At 42.8% G+C, this 13873-nt stretch overlaps 1 protein-coding gene across 4 annotated transcripts in view; it reads right to left on the reverse strand.

Moving 5' to 3' along the window:
- Positions 1-10885, reverse strand: part of cracd (capping protein inhibiting regulator of actin dynamics) — a 30824-nt gene extending 19939 nt beyond the window's left edge. For 3 of the 4 annotated variants that reach the window (XM_047373851.1, XM_047373850.1, XM_047373849.1), the window contains exon 1: positions 10683-10885. The gene's annotated coding sequence lies outside the window, so the exon portion shown is untranslated. Of the gene's footprint in view, positions 1-6594; positions 6782-10682 lie in introns of all 4 variants that reach the window. The other variant, XM_047373852.1, reaches the window with a different exon arrangement.
- Positions 10886-13873: the final 2988 nt, after the last annotated feature.

Raw genomic sequence — 13873 nt, forward strand, 5'->3', positions numbered from 1 at the left:
AGAACAAGGAGCAAACAAGCATGTTTGGTAGTAGGAGTGTATGAACACAGACAGACTGTGCACTTGTGTCTGCTGCTACCAAGAAAGATTCTGTTGATTTTATTGTTTGCGTCTTTGGCTGGCCAGTCCTAAATTGGTGTTTATTGGTGTGCAGTATGTGAACTACTGCAGAGGACGTTGATGGGATGAGATAAGCATGGGGAGTAGCCATGTGCTCTACAGTAAGCAAACAAGTGCCTTGGACAAGGATACAGCTGCATCACAGTATGGCAGTGGGATAACACAGTGCATCACCTTATAAACAACCCAGCACCACATCGTCCCTTACCCAACGCAACTACCAGTGTCCTGATGGTGTGTGTCATGTGTTGAAGCAGCTAAATGTCATGACCTTACAGCACCAGCAGCTTGCTGACGAAGCAGACAGACAAATGCAGTGCCGCCTTAAAACAGTTTACCTATTTCAGCAGCACAGCTTCAGGTGGCCAGGCACCACTGCAGTAAAACCCGAGGGAACATCGATTTGCTCTTTATCACAAAGCTCGTTTTACCCAGATGAATGTCGCTGCCGTCTCCAGTGAGGCTTTGGGTAAAAAGAAGGGAATAAATACAGAAACAGAACAGCAGGTTTGGGTTGTAGAGGTAATGTTAGTGTCAAGTGCAGTAAAAGTGAGGAACATGAAAATGGCATTAAAGGATACCCAGGGGGTGGAGGAGTGGAGGATGAAGAAGCCCATCCAAACAGATGACTACAAAGTTCTTTATAGCGCTGGTAAAGACACTTTATACTATATTATATTATATTATATTATATTACCAAACGTTCACCTGCCTTGACACACATGAATTTGGGTGACATCCCATTCTTAATCTATAGAGTTTAATGTGATGTTGGTCCACATTCTTGAGTTTGCCACAGATCTTCTCAGAAGGTTTTCCACACGGTTTAGGGGTGTCTTTATAATGCAAACGTTTGACTATTCTTCCAGGATTTCATTTGTGAGGTCAGACAATGAGGTTGGACGAGAAGGCCTGGATCATACTCTCCGTTCTACTTAAGAAATAATTGTCTGTATATGTTACAGACAGGACTAAGTACAGGACAGTACTTAGTCTTCCCACAAGGTAGCTGCTTAAAGAGAGAGGGAATTTTTGTTCCATGTCCAGAGTTCTGGATCCTCTCTTTGATGACCCGTTTTCAGTTTTCTGGCAGAGGACGATGTATTGTTTTTCAGAAGAAGAGTTCATGGTGTTATGCATTCTAACAAGGTCCTTATGGCTTTTGGTAGAGAAACATTCCCACAGCATCACATATCCTTCTCTATACCTAATAGTGAGCATAAGGTGTCTTTCCATATGTTCGTCCTTTCACACCAAATCTACCTGATGTTTTGTTGTCTCATCTGATCAAAGCACAGAGTTTAAGTTCAAGTGCTTAGCAACTTCAACATATTTATATCTGTGACGGTAGGACAGAAAAGGTTATTTCCTGCCATCAATCTCAAGCTACTAATTAGACAGTGTCTAATGGTTGTTATGGAGACCTGGTGACCAAAAGATTTGACTCTTTGCTGCAGTTTTCTAACTGTGAATTTTGGAGATTTTTTTTTAACTCCTTTTTTATCTTGCTCACTGTGCATAGTCAGAAGGTAAATAGTCCCTAGAAAGTCTGATCATCTTTAAAGAGTAAAGCATAAATAAAAATCAATTGCTTCAGTAACATTTATAAACTACAGACTGCCTTAGGGACTATTTTGGATTAAAAGAGACAATAATTGTGCCACATAGGATTTTTTTCCCACTAAAAAAAAACATGCTCATAGTAAAGGCTGTGTTTTTCTAAATTTTCAGTGTGAGATCTTGCTACAATAATAAAAGCTAAACTTATTTCAATGTTTTTTACACATGCCCACAAAATGTGCCAACATATGAGGCTTTTAAATTATGAGGTGGTGATTCCAACAAACCTGTTCTACAAAACAAACATCTCCAGCATCACATTTAGGATCTACAGATACTTCAGGACCTGCTTATCTGTCCTTAACTCATTCTTCACTCTTCTCTGAAGGCTGAGAAGTATTTTTACTGCAACCAGGGTGGACAGACAGACGCAATGCTAAACCAATGCACACAACAAATCTTTATCACAACAAACAGCTGAAATGATTCTCCTGGTTCATATCTTCACATGCATAAACCCAGCTGCAGTTTCTCACTATCCTGTTCACCTAGCAGCGGCTGCAGGTCCGGAGCACAGAGACAATGAGCCAGCATGTAAATGCATTTGACATTTAGCCAAGTGTTGGGCAATTCTAAATGTGGAAATAAACATCAGTGCTTTGCTGTGATTAATCACCATCTGCTCGGTCTGTAACGAAACAGAAACCGTGAGTTCCTCACAGTAATTGTTTCAGACAGGTAAAAACAAAGTTCTTTGAATTCTCCCTTATTGGTTGGATAGATTTTAGTGATAAAATAGGCATACGTTTCTTTCATATTTCTTTGTTTTTGCATTTCAGTCTTCGCAAAGATATATTGAGAATTGAGAGTGGGTCTGGGTGGCGTACACAGACTTAAATATGTCCCTGTGGTATTTTCACAGCAGCCTTGAAATGGGTTATCCAATTTATTGTTCGTTCGTTCGTCGTCTTCCGCTTATCCAGGACCGGGTCCTGGGGGCAGCAGACTCAGCAGAGACGCCCAGACGTCCCTCTCTCCAGACACCTCCTCCAGTTCCTCCAGGAGGAGCCCAAGGCGTTCCCAGGCCAGCCGAGAGACATAGTCCCTCCAACGTGTCCTGGGCCGTCCCCTGGGCCTCCTCCCGGTGGGACGTGCCTGGAACACCTCCCGAGGAAGGCGTCCAGGAGGCATCCGGTATAGATGCCCGAGCCACCTCAACTGGCTCCTCTCGATGTGGAGGAGCAGCGGCTCTACTCCGAGCCCCTCCCGGATGGCCGAGCTCCTCACCCTATCTCTAAGGGAGTGCCCGGCCACCCTACGGAGGAAGCTCATTTCAGCCGCTTGTATCCAGGATCTCGTTCTTTCGGTCATGACACAAAGTTCATGGCCATAGGTGAGGGTAGGAATGTAGACCGACCAGTAAATTGAGAGCTTCGCTTTTCGGCTCAGCTCTCTCTTCACCACAATGGACCGGCACAGCGCCCCCATTACTGTGGCAGCCGCACCGATCCGTCTGTCGATCTCCCGCTCCATTCTTCCCTCACTCGTGAACAAGACCCCGAGATACTTAAACTCCTCCACTTGAGGCAGGAACTCCCCTCCAACCTGAAGAGGACAAGCCACCCTTTTCCGGTCGAGTACCATGGCCTCGGACTTGGAGGAGCTGATCCTCATCCCAGCCGCTTCACACTCGGCTGCGAACCGCCACAGCGCATGCTGTAGGTCTTGGCTAGAGGGGGCCAGCAGGACCACATCATCCGCAAAAAGAAGAGACGAAATCCACTGGTCCCCAAACCAGACCCCCTCCGGCCCTTGGCTGCGTCTAGAAATCCTATCCATAAAAGTTATGAACAGGACCGGCGACAAAGGGCAGCCCTGCCGGAGTCCAACATGCACTGGGAACAGGTCCGACTTAGTGCCGGCAATGCAGACCAAACTCCTGCTCCGCTCGTACAGGGACCGGATGGCCCCTAATAAAGAGTCCAACCCCGAGTCCCCAGCCTCTGTTTCCACCACGGAATGCGTGATGGCAGGATTGAGGAGATCCTCGAAGTACTCCTTCCACCGCCCGATAATGTCCTCAGTCGAGGTCAGCAGTCCCCCGCCCCCACTATAAACAGTGTTGGCGAAGCACTGCTTCCCCTTCCTTAGGCGCCGGACGGTTTGCCAGAATCGCTTCGAGGCCAACCGGTAGTCCTTCTCCATGGCCTCACCGAACTCTTCCCAGGCCCGAGTTTTTGCCTCTGCCACAGCCCGGGCCGCAGCACGCTTGGCCTCACGGTACCCGTCAGCCGCCTCAGGAGTCCCACAAGCCAACCACAGCCGATAGGACTCCTTCTTCAGCTTAACAGCATCCCTTACTGCCGGTGTCCACCACCGGGTTCTGGGATTGCCGCCACGACAGGCACCGCAGACCTTACGGCCACAGCTACGGGCAGCAGCATCGACAATAGATGCGGAGAACATGGTCCACTCGGACTCTATGTCTCCAACATCCCCCGGGATCTGGTCGAAGCTCTCCCGGAGGTGGGAGTTGAATACATCCCTGGCCGAGGGCTCCGCCAGGCGTTCCCAGCAGACCCTCACTATGCGCTTGGGCCTGCCAAGTCTGTCTGGCTTTCTCCTCCTCCAGCGGATCCAACTCACCACCAGGTGATGATCAGTGGACAGCTCAGCTCCTCTCTTCACCCGAGTGTCCAAAACATGCGGACGAAGGTCTGATGATACGACAACAAAGTCGATCATTGACCTCCTGCCTAGGGTGTCCTGGTGCCAAGTGCACTGATGGACACCCTTATGTTTGAACATGGTGTTCGTTATGGACAATCCGTGACTAGCACAGAAGTCCAATAACAAAACACCACTCGGATTCAGATCGGGGAGGCCATTCCTCCCGATCACGCCTCTCCAGGTGTCACTGTCGTTCCCCACGTGGGCGTTGAAGTCCCCCAGCAGAATAATGGAGTCCCCGGGAGGGGCACTATCCAGCACCCCCGACAGGGACGCCAAGAAGGCCGGGTACTCTGCACTACCACTCGGCCCGTGGGCTGAAATGATAGTCAGAGACCTCTCCCCAAACCGAAGGCGCAGGGATACGACCCTCTCATCCACTGGGGTAAACCCCAACACGAGACGGCTGAGCTGGGGGGCAACAAGCAAACCCACACCAAATTATTGTCACTACAAAAAATAAGAACCAATAGCGATGGGGACTAAAACTGGTGCTATAACCGTCTTTAAGATGAAAACTGTAGCATTCTAATGCTACAAAGATAACTTTAGAGGTAGAAGTGTGATTAGAATAACAGCTGACTTTAGGATAGTTAGGCTAAAAGAAGAACAACTCTCGGCTGTGTCCTTTTTCCTCAGCATACACATCCATTAAGAAACATGATTGTAAATAACGTCCATAATTTGCTGGGAATAAAGATTCTTGAATTAAAAAACTTGTATTTAGATTTTTTTAGTAAATGCATCAATGCATAGAAAATAAAACATCAAAACATTGATCTGTTTGCACATTAGCAATCTTTCCTGATAACTTCTCCTCATTTTCCTGACCTGTCTGCTGGTCTAGATGATGCTGTTTATTCACTCCTCCAACAAACCTATGATGCCTTCACAGAGCAGATTAATATATATACTTAAATTAAATAACACACAGAAGAAGTATATTTGTTAATTGAGGGATTTCGGAATTGCTTCACATACATTTTCCTTAGGGCTTTAACAGCAAAGGAGCCTGAACACAAACATAAACCACAGTTTTAAGAAATGTATTTGTAAAAACAAAGTTTCAAATTCATGCTTCGTTTTTCTTCCATTGAATATGTACTACTTTGTGTTGGTTTGCTACATCAAATCCAAATAAAATACTCTTCAGTTTGAGGTAGTAACAACAGAAAATGGGAAAGGGGTATAAATAATTTTGCAAGGTTAATGTACCTGTACACAACAATGAATATTAGTAATGCTAAAAGTTATTGTGGTACTGTTACTATATGCTACGATTCTTATAAAATCATCAAATTGACACACTTTGATCACATCACTGTTGTTTTGTTTTGTTTTATTATCTTTTAACCATGTAATTATTTTCAGTAACTTGAGTTTACGAAGCTATTGCTTTCAGCTATAAAGTGAGTAAGATCTATTCTCTCTGGGCCACTAGGCGAAAAAAGTAGTTGCCTAAACAGCTTCTTAAGTCTGGCTGAAAACCTTGTTAAAAGTGCAAGCAAAACGATGCAAATGAAAAACATTTAGATGCAACGAGCCTGAGGCAAACCTAACCAAAGTTATAGTGTTTATCATCTATAGAGATCCAAAGGGTGAATTAAAAGGAAACAATGGATTTGGGTGTCCAATGCAACCTGTATCGCATGACCATGGTTATATTTTCCACTGTAGCTGACAGCTAAGTAACAATGTTCAAGCATGAAAGCAAAAAAGCCCCGACGGCACACAAACGTTGTCACTTGTGATATTTACTTGGTACAAATGTAACAAAAAAAATAGGACCACAGAAAAACAAACTTAAAATAAACAAACGTGCAAAATTAGCTACCAGTAGCAGTTTTTTTTTTCTCTATCTCTCTTCATTTAACCTGCAGATTTGTTAAAGCAACAACCTACCGAGTGTATTGAGATCCAAGGCTAACTTTGTGTACCAGAGCTCCTTCTTACAGTTCTGCTGCTGTGTATGAGGGGATCTGAGAGTGTGGCCGTTCCACCTGCCTGCTGTCACTGTGGATCTAGGGCATTACCTGGAGTCAGGTGTCAGGAACTCGCTTGTCTTTGTGTGTTTTTCTATGTATGTGCATGCATACAGAAGAATAAAACTGTAAAGGCCTCTGACAATTCTCAGATTACTGTGAATTTAATTGTGCCATTACATTGACTGGAACATCAACTCACATCAGTGAAGGGGCTCTGGAGTGCACATGTGTACTGGAGAGGAGAACATGTGCAGTCCTAGAAGAGGAGGTGTGTCTGCTGAGGCTGGGGTAGTGCTGACTGAGGAGAGATTGGCGTCCTCCTGTGTCTGTTAGTGCCACTGTGCTGAGGAGGCACAAAGTGACACTTTGTTTCTCCGTCAGATAGCCTGTGCAGGAAAACAGGGTGGCATTCATCATTTCTACTGACTGATGCACACAAAGGCTTTCATTGTGGCTCCACAGCAATATGCATGTGTGATGGTAATGGTTTTTAACAGAAGCCACAGCTGCTTGATGGCATTATGGCAACAAATTTCTAGTATATCAAAAGTCTCTGATGCTCCAGCTTTCAGAGCCTACCCTCTAGCTGCCGTTATCAGACACAACCTGTTAGTAAAAGCAAACATTTCAATGTATTTTAAAAACCAAATAACAACTTAGGTCTTTATCCTCAGTAGCACACAGTTAAACAACATCCTCACAACAGAATATGGTTCCGTTTACTCTGGATCATAATGGCTGTAAGGGCTGCTCCCCCCACTCTCAGGTTTTGGTAGGATCACACTGTCGCCTCACAGGGAAATGGTAATGATGGGGCTTTACCGCCCTGACTGCTGCCTATATTAGAGCAGCACAGCACTTCAAAGACAGACGGCTCTCTGACTGACACTGTGCAGGAATAGCAACACTAAGCAAAGCAGCGCAAACATGCCCTCGCACCAGTTAGTCGCAGGTTTTCACACATGCACAGCCGACAGAGGCTCTTAACGGCTCGTGCTTGTGTAAATAAAATGCCATGGTCACACACTTTCAGCTATGCTAAGTGAAAGACATCCAGCAACACAACCATTCACAAATTCTTATGGAAATATTCCATAAGTGAAATTTCTTTAACCTACATCTCTAAAAGATGGGAGTAAAATGATTATATTATGAGAATCTGGAATAGATAAAATACTAAAAGGAAAATCGTTATGTAATGAAGTGTTATGCACGCATGTACAGAGCCTTGTAGAAGTATTCATAGCCCTGGAACAATTTGCTACCACATGATTTTATATAATGATTGGATGAAGAGCATTTGAAGAACAGCAATTTTAAAAGTCTTGCCACAGATTCTTAATTTGATTCAGGTTTGGACTTTGACTGGACCATTTGAACACTTGAATATGCTTTGATCTACACCCTTCAATGGTAGCTCTGGTTTTATGCTGAGGGTTACTGACATGCTGGAGGGTGAACCTCCACCCTATTCTCAAGTGTAACAGCTTGTCTTTCAGGATTGTTCAGTATTTATCTACATCCATCTTCCCATCAACTCTGACCCGCTTCTCTGTCCCTGCTGAAGGACAGCATCTCAACAGCATCATGCTTCCACCACAATATTTTATGGCAGCCATGGTTTGTTCATTGTGATGTGCAGTGTTAGTTTTCCTCCTTTGCATATAGAGGTGAGTCTATGTGACTTGTGGCAAACAGCAAATGGATCTTTCCTTAGCTTTCTTCTTGCTATACCATGTGCCTCCTGCCTGCTTCTTTAATTAATGTTATCGGGGCTTGTAAGATTAGGTAAATGGGTAGTTTTTGGATGATGATTTGGGTAGTGCTTGGTTGTAAATATTATGCATATTATATTGAGATTAACTTAGAAAACAGGATGGTTTTTATTTACTTCTGATGACAACTGGTTTACAGGATTTTACCTAGAAGTGGGGTTAGGATTAAGATTTTTAGGATTTAGGGTTAATATTTGTTTTTGAAAAAAAATTGAAACCAATGTATACTTTTACCTTAACTTCACAATTATGCACTACTTTGTCTTGGCCTATCACATAAAATCCCCAAAAAATACATTACAAATTATAATATTAACAGGATAAAATGTGAGAAAAAATGGGTATGAATGACCTTGCAAGGCACTGTAAGGCCAGGGGACATATCTCTGAGGGCATAATTAGCTGCATCAAGCAGAAGTGAAGAGAAATGCAGACAGTCTTCATTAAAAAAATGATCTAGTATACATTAGGTACACAATTTTGTTTGAGCTGAGCCCCTCAGGGCAAATATCGTTTACATATTAAATATGTGGTGGGTTGCAAACCAAATATTTTTTTGTGGATTTGATGTAGGAATGTTTTGGCATACAATCCATGACCTGAATACATGTTTGACTAAGACGGACACAGAAAGAAGAGTGAAACTGCAAAGAGTAGAGGCATTGAATGTGGATGAGTGGGTCCCAGAACACTTTGTCATCTTTTACATTTTCTGTCTGTGTAACTTTGACTGTGTTGATGCAAAACAGAGAAAGCAAACAGAAAAATCTGCGTCTCTCTGGCCGTTTTTTTACACTGACTCCGATATCATATTAATATTTTTAACGCACTACCATATCATCCTGACTATATTTTCATGTCATTTGTTTTTCATTTTGTGGTGTTGAAATCTCTCCAAAATATCTTGTTTTATTGTTTTTCACTAGCTATAGATGTTTCTCATGTACTGTCAATCTACCAGTTTGCATATATGAGGTGGTGAAAAGTGCTTTTAGATTACTTTTACTAATAATATTTCTAATTACGACATATATCTTTTTTTGAGTCCAAGGGAAACAGGTGGAGTACTACATAAAGGAACTCCCTTAACTAAAAGTACCTGGGGTCAGCTACTTAAAGCAATGGGTAGTGTGAGGTAAATAGGAAAGTGCAAGCATGGTGGAAGAGTGGAGTATGAGGGGAGATGTTTGACAGGGATAGCTGTAAAACGTTTTTGGAAATACTTTGACATTTTAATATCAGTATAATTACAAAATTACTGTACTGTGCCACAAACATTGAAAACGAGCTCATACAATTGAACAGATGCTCATGGAGTGACTGGCTTACACTGCTTGGTCAAATTTAAATGTAGGTGTTTCATTAATTCAGCAGACAGAAGGAAGTGAGTTCAGACAGTATGAATAAATGTGTGGCACTGAGAAGGCTCTGTCCATGTCTTGAGAAGATATCATTCAGTTATGGGAGTTTCATGACAACAGCCAATTGCATTGGATCTGATTCTCCAAACCATCAGGCTGGTTTAAACTGGTTGATGGTGTTCAATCACATGGTGGAGTCTTTACATTCACAGCCCACCAATAAACCACGCTGCATCTAAAGGGCACATCTTAGGTGCTGTGGTTTATTCTTTACTCTTTAAAGCATCCAGCAACTGATACATCCTAGGTCTACATATCGGACTCAGGGACCAAATGACAACCCCTCAAGAAAAAAATAGGAAATGAAACAGACCAGTTTACTTCATGCCAGCACCCTGATGAGCACACCAGCAGCAATGTGAATTCATCCCTGGAAAACTGCCATCTATTCTCCCTACCTCTGTGTTTCTCGGCAGCAAACTACCGACTGGGCCAGAAATACAAGCATTGATTTAAAAGGCTTTAAATGACCCGTGGAAAAGCAAATGTATAATTTCATTTTTGTCCAACATGTATACCCGCACCAGACGGCCTGTGTGTGGTTTGGAGCTGACCATCATCCTAACGTTTCAGATGCTTGTACTGAGCATCATATATTTAAAAATTCAGTCATTGCTTCAACGAAAGAGTCCATCAACCTAGACCCTAAAGGCACCAATCAATACGCAGCCGAACCGTTAATGGCAAATTAGCGGATGCTGCCGCACAGGGATTACGGTCTATTAATTGCCATTCAAGGCACACGAAGAACAAAGAATCTGGAATCTGTTTTTCATACATATTGTCACAAGCGAGATCCAGAAAGCCTCCACATGATCAATATTACTTTGGTTTTATTAGGAAAAATGAATGCAATTTTGGCCTGATGCTTTTGCGCATTTCAGGTCGCATCAATTTGCAAATATTCCATTAACAGTACACACACACACACACACATCTGTAGGAGGGATGAAGAAGAACAGTGCAGGTCAATTGTAAATGAGAAGTGGGTTGTAGTGACAAGGTCACCAGCGTCGTGCAGATGGGAAAAAAAAAACAAAAACAGTCAGCATAAACACAAACAACATGGAAGAAGAGGAAAATCCGAGCACCTTTGTTTGAGAACGCGGCTCTTCCCTCCGATCGGCGCTGAGGTAAACCCTGGCCCCCGGCAGCTCCCAGCCCTTTTGTGTTGCTGATGCTGCGGGTGCACGATATGCAAGACGCACGCACCGGTCCCGCACAGCTGCCCGCGTGCCAGACGGAGACCGAGATGGTGAAAGGGGAGGGTGTGGCTGCGAGAGCAGGGCGAGCGGCGGCGCAGCGCGTAGCGTCACGACGCGAGCGCGGTCCAGTGGAAGCGCGTGCTTCTTAGGAGTGATGAAAGAGACGAGATGACTGGAAACCCAGACAGCATCTAATGGAAACATTTAATGACGGCAGAAACCCTGCAGCTACACTCTGTATATAAGTGGTTCGTCAAGCCTGTAGTCGAATATCAAGAAGGGCTTATCTTCGAAAATATGTCAATTGTTTCATGGTTCAAATGTTGGTTTTCCCTTTATTACATAACAAATGTCCGAATAACTGGATCTCAAACAGAGCCACCATATTCACATGCAGTGACTGGTACAAGTATTTATCCTACTTATACTTTACTTTATTTTATGTAGCAAAACAACGTAAAATAGGGCGAGTGGAGGAAAAAAGATACAAGATTTTAACATAAATCTAAAAAGTGTGGCATTCATTAAAGTATTTTTGGGTAAAAGAAAGTTGATTTTGCAAAATAGCCGAGGCTCACTGAGACTGGATGGAGAATGTCTATAAACATTGATTTTCAAGCCTTGTGACAGATTCTCAATTAGATGATAGGTCTAGACTTTGACTGTGCCATTCTAACATATGCTTTGTTCCCAACCATCCCATTGTATCTGGCTGTATGTTTAGAGGTGAGTCTACTAGATGTTAACCTCCATCCAAGTCTTTTACATCATCTAACAGGTTTTCTTCCAGGGCTGCATTGTATTCAGCCCTACACAACTTCCAATTATCTCTGACCAGCTCCCCTGTAACTGAAGAAAAAGCATCCCCATCTTTTATTGTGTGTTTTTGTGTGTGTGTGTAGGGGGTCACTTTGATGGGCATTCTTAGTTTTCTGTCACACATAACATTTTAACAATGCCTTACATCTTACCACTCTTCCACGGAATGCTGGAGTGCAACAGATGACCTGTCAACAGAGTCGTATGCCTGATGTGGCTTTCTGCAGCTCCTCCTGGATCACAATAGGCTAGATGGCAGCTTCAGTTATTAATGCTCTCCTTAACTGGCTTGTCAGTTTGGGTTGATGGCCATGTTTTGGTAGATTTGTATCTACCATACTCCTGTTTTTACATTATGGATTGAACAGTGGTCCTTAGAATTATTGTTTATAATGTAAGCTATCTTTAAATTTGATCACAGCCTAATCCCCGACCTATGTCCCTTAGCCTTCATGCTGTTTGTTTATTAATGTTCTCTAATGAGACTCTGAGGCAGGGGTTTCCAATGACATTCCTCAAGATCTACTGTCCGGCAACTTTTCGATGCATCCCTATTCCAACACACCTGAATCAAAAGAATCGCCTGTTACCTGTTAACTTGATGTCAGGCTAAAGAGGTAATTCAATCATTTGATTCAGCTGTGTTGGAGCAGGGATGCATCTAAACGTTGCAGGACAGTAGCTCTCGTAGCTTCTCGGAGGCCTTCCAAGAACAGAAGGATTTATATGCACATGTATGTACTCTATTTTCTGATTAGGTGACTTTTAAAGGCTCTGGGTATAATTCTCTTACAGTTATAATCAATCATATTTTAGTTATTTCAGAAAACATATTTTCATGTAGAGTGAAAGTCAGTTATTCATTTGAGTAGAAGCGTAGCAGTCATGGTAGATTAAGCCAAGTCACAAACAGGTGATGGACTTAAAAACCAGCTTGCTGGGGTTATTTGGATGACACCATACATTTCTAGCAGGGTGGCAGCGGTTCACTCAAAGGCAAAGAAATATGCGTGCTTTGGTCCCAGACAAAAAGCTTTAGGTGTCATTCCAACTAGGCATGTGTTAGTTACAGGTATCCAGGAATTAAAAGCTAAAATAAAAAGCCGTACCATTTCTATGGTTATAAATCATTTTCAAGAGAAGCCAGAGAAGGTGTCAAGACTGTTCTTCAGCAATCTGAAGCAGGAATGCAGCCTTGCCCCTCCCAACCTGTTGCTGTACACTGCCAATCAGCTGACTAAAAGTGGGCTACTACACAATTGCCTCACAAGATATTTGGCGTTTGTAAACATGTCTTACTGTAAAAAACACCAACTCATGGTGTCAAAACTAAAGCAGCGCCACCTATCAGTTTTAATAGGGTAACCCTGTTTTAAAGCTGTATTGATTAGGCTTGGAGCATTTTGTCTAAGTAGCAGACAGTGTTTGTTCTATATTTTTGCTTAGTACGAAAATCCAAATAATAATTAAATGGTACATGTAACATTATCATATCTCACATTTAAGGTGCTAAGTTACTGTCAGGTTTGACTCAAAGTTATCCTGTAAAATCCTCATACCGGCCTGTAGCCAATTGCAAAATAAAGTGCATCTGCAGTTTTTTCATTGAGCTAGACGCTGAATCCGGATTGCAATTTAAAAAAGGGAAGTCTGGTTTATCTTGAATGAAGGACAGACAGCATTCCTCTGAAATGTAATTAAATACAGGTCCTTCTCAAAATATTAGCATATTGTGATAAAGTTCATTATTTTCCATAATGTTATGATGAAAATTTTACATTCATATATTTTAGATTCATTGCACACTAACTGAAATATTTCAGGTCTTTTATTGTCTTAATACGGATGATTTTGGCATACAGCTCATGAAAACCCAAAATTCCTATCTCACAAAATTAGCATATTTCATCCGACCAATAAAAGAAAAGTGTTTTTAATACAAAAAACGTCAACCTTCAAATAATCATGTACAGTTATGCACTCAATACTTGGTCGGGAATCCTTTTGCAGAAATGACTGCTTCAATGCGGCGTGGCATGGAGGCATTCAGCCTGTGGCACTGCTGAGGTCTTATGGAGGCCCAGGATGCTTCGATAGCGGCCTTTAGCTCATCCAGAGTGTTGGGTCTTGAGTCTCTCAACGTTCTCTTCACAATATCCCACAGATTCTCTATGGGGTTCAGGTCAGGAGAGTTGGCAGGCCAATTGAGCACAGTGATACCATGGTCAGTAAACCATTTACCAGTGGTTTTGGCACTG

The sequence above is a fragment of the Girardinichthys multiradiatus genome, chromosome 9 (genome assembly GCF_021462225.1).
Source record: "Girardinichthys multiradiatus isolate DD_20200921_A chromosome 9, DD_fGirMul_XY1, whole genome shotgun sequence".
In the NCBI taxonomy this organism is placed as follows: Eukaryota; Metazoa; Chordata; class Actinopteri; order Cyprinodontiformes; family Goodeidae; genus Girardinichthys; species Girardinichthys multiradiatus.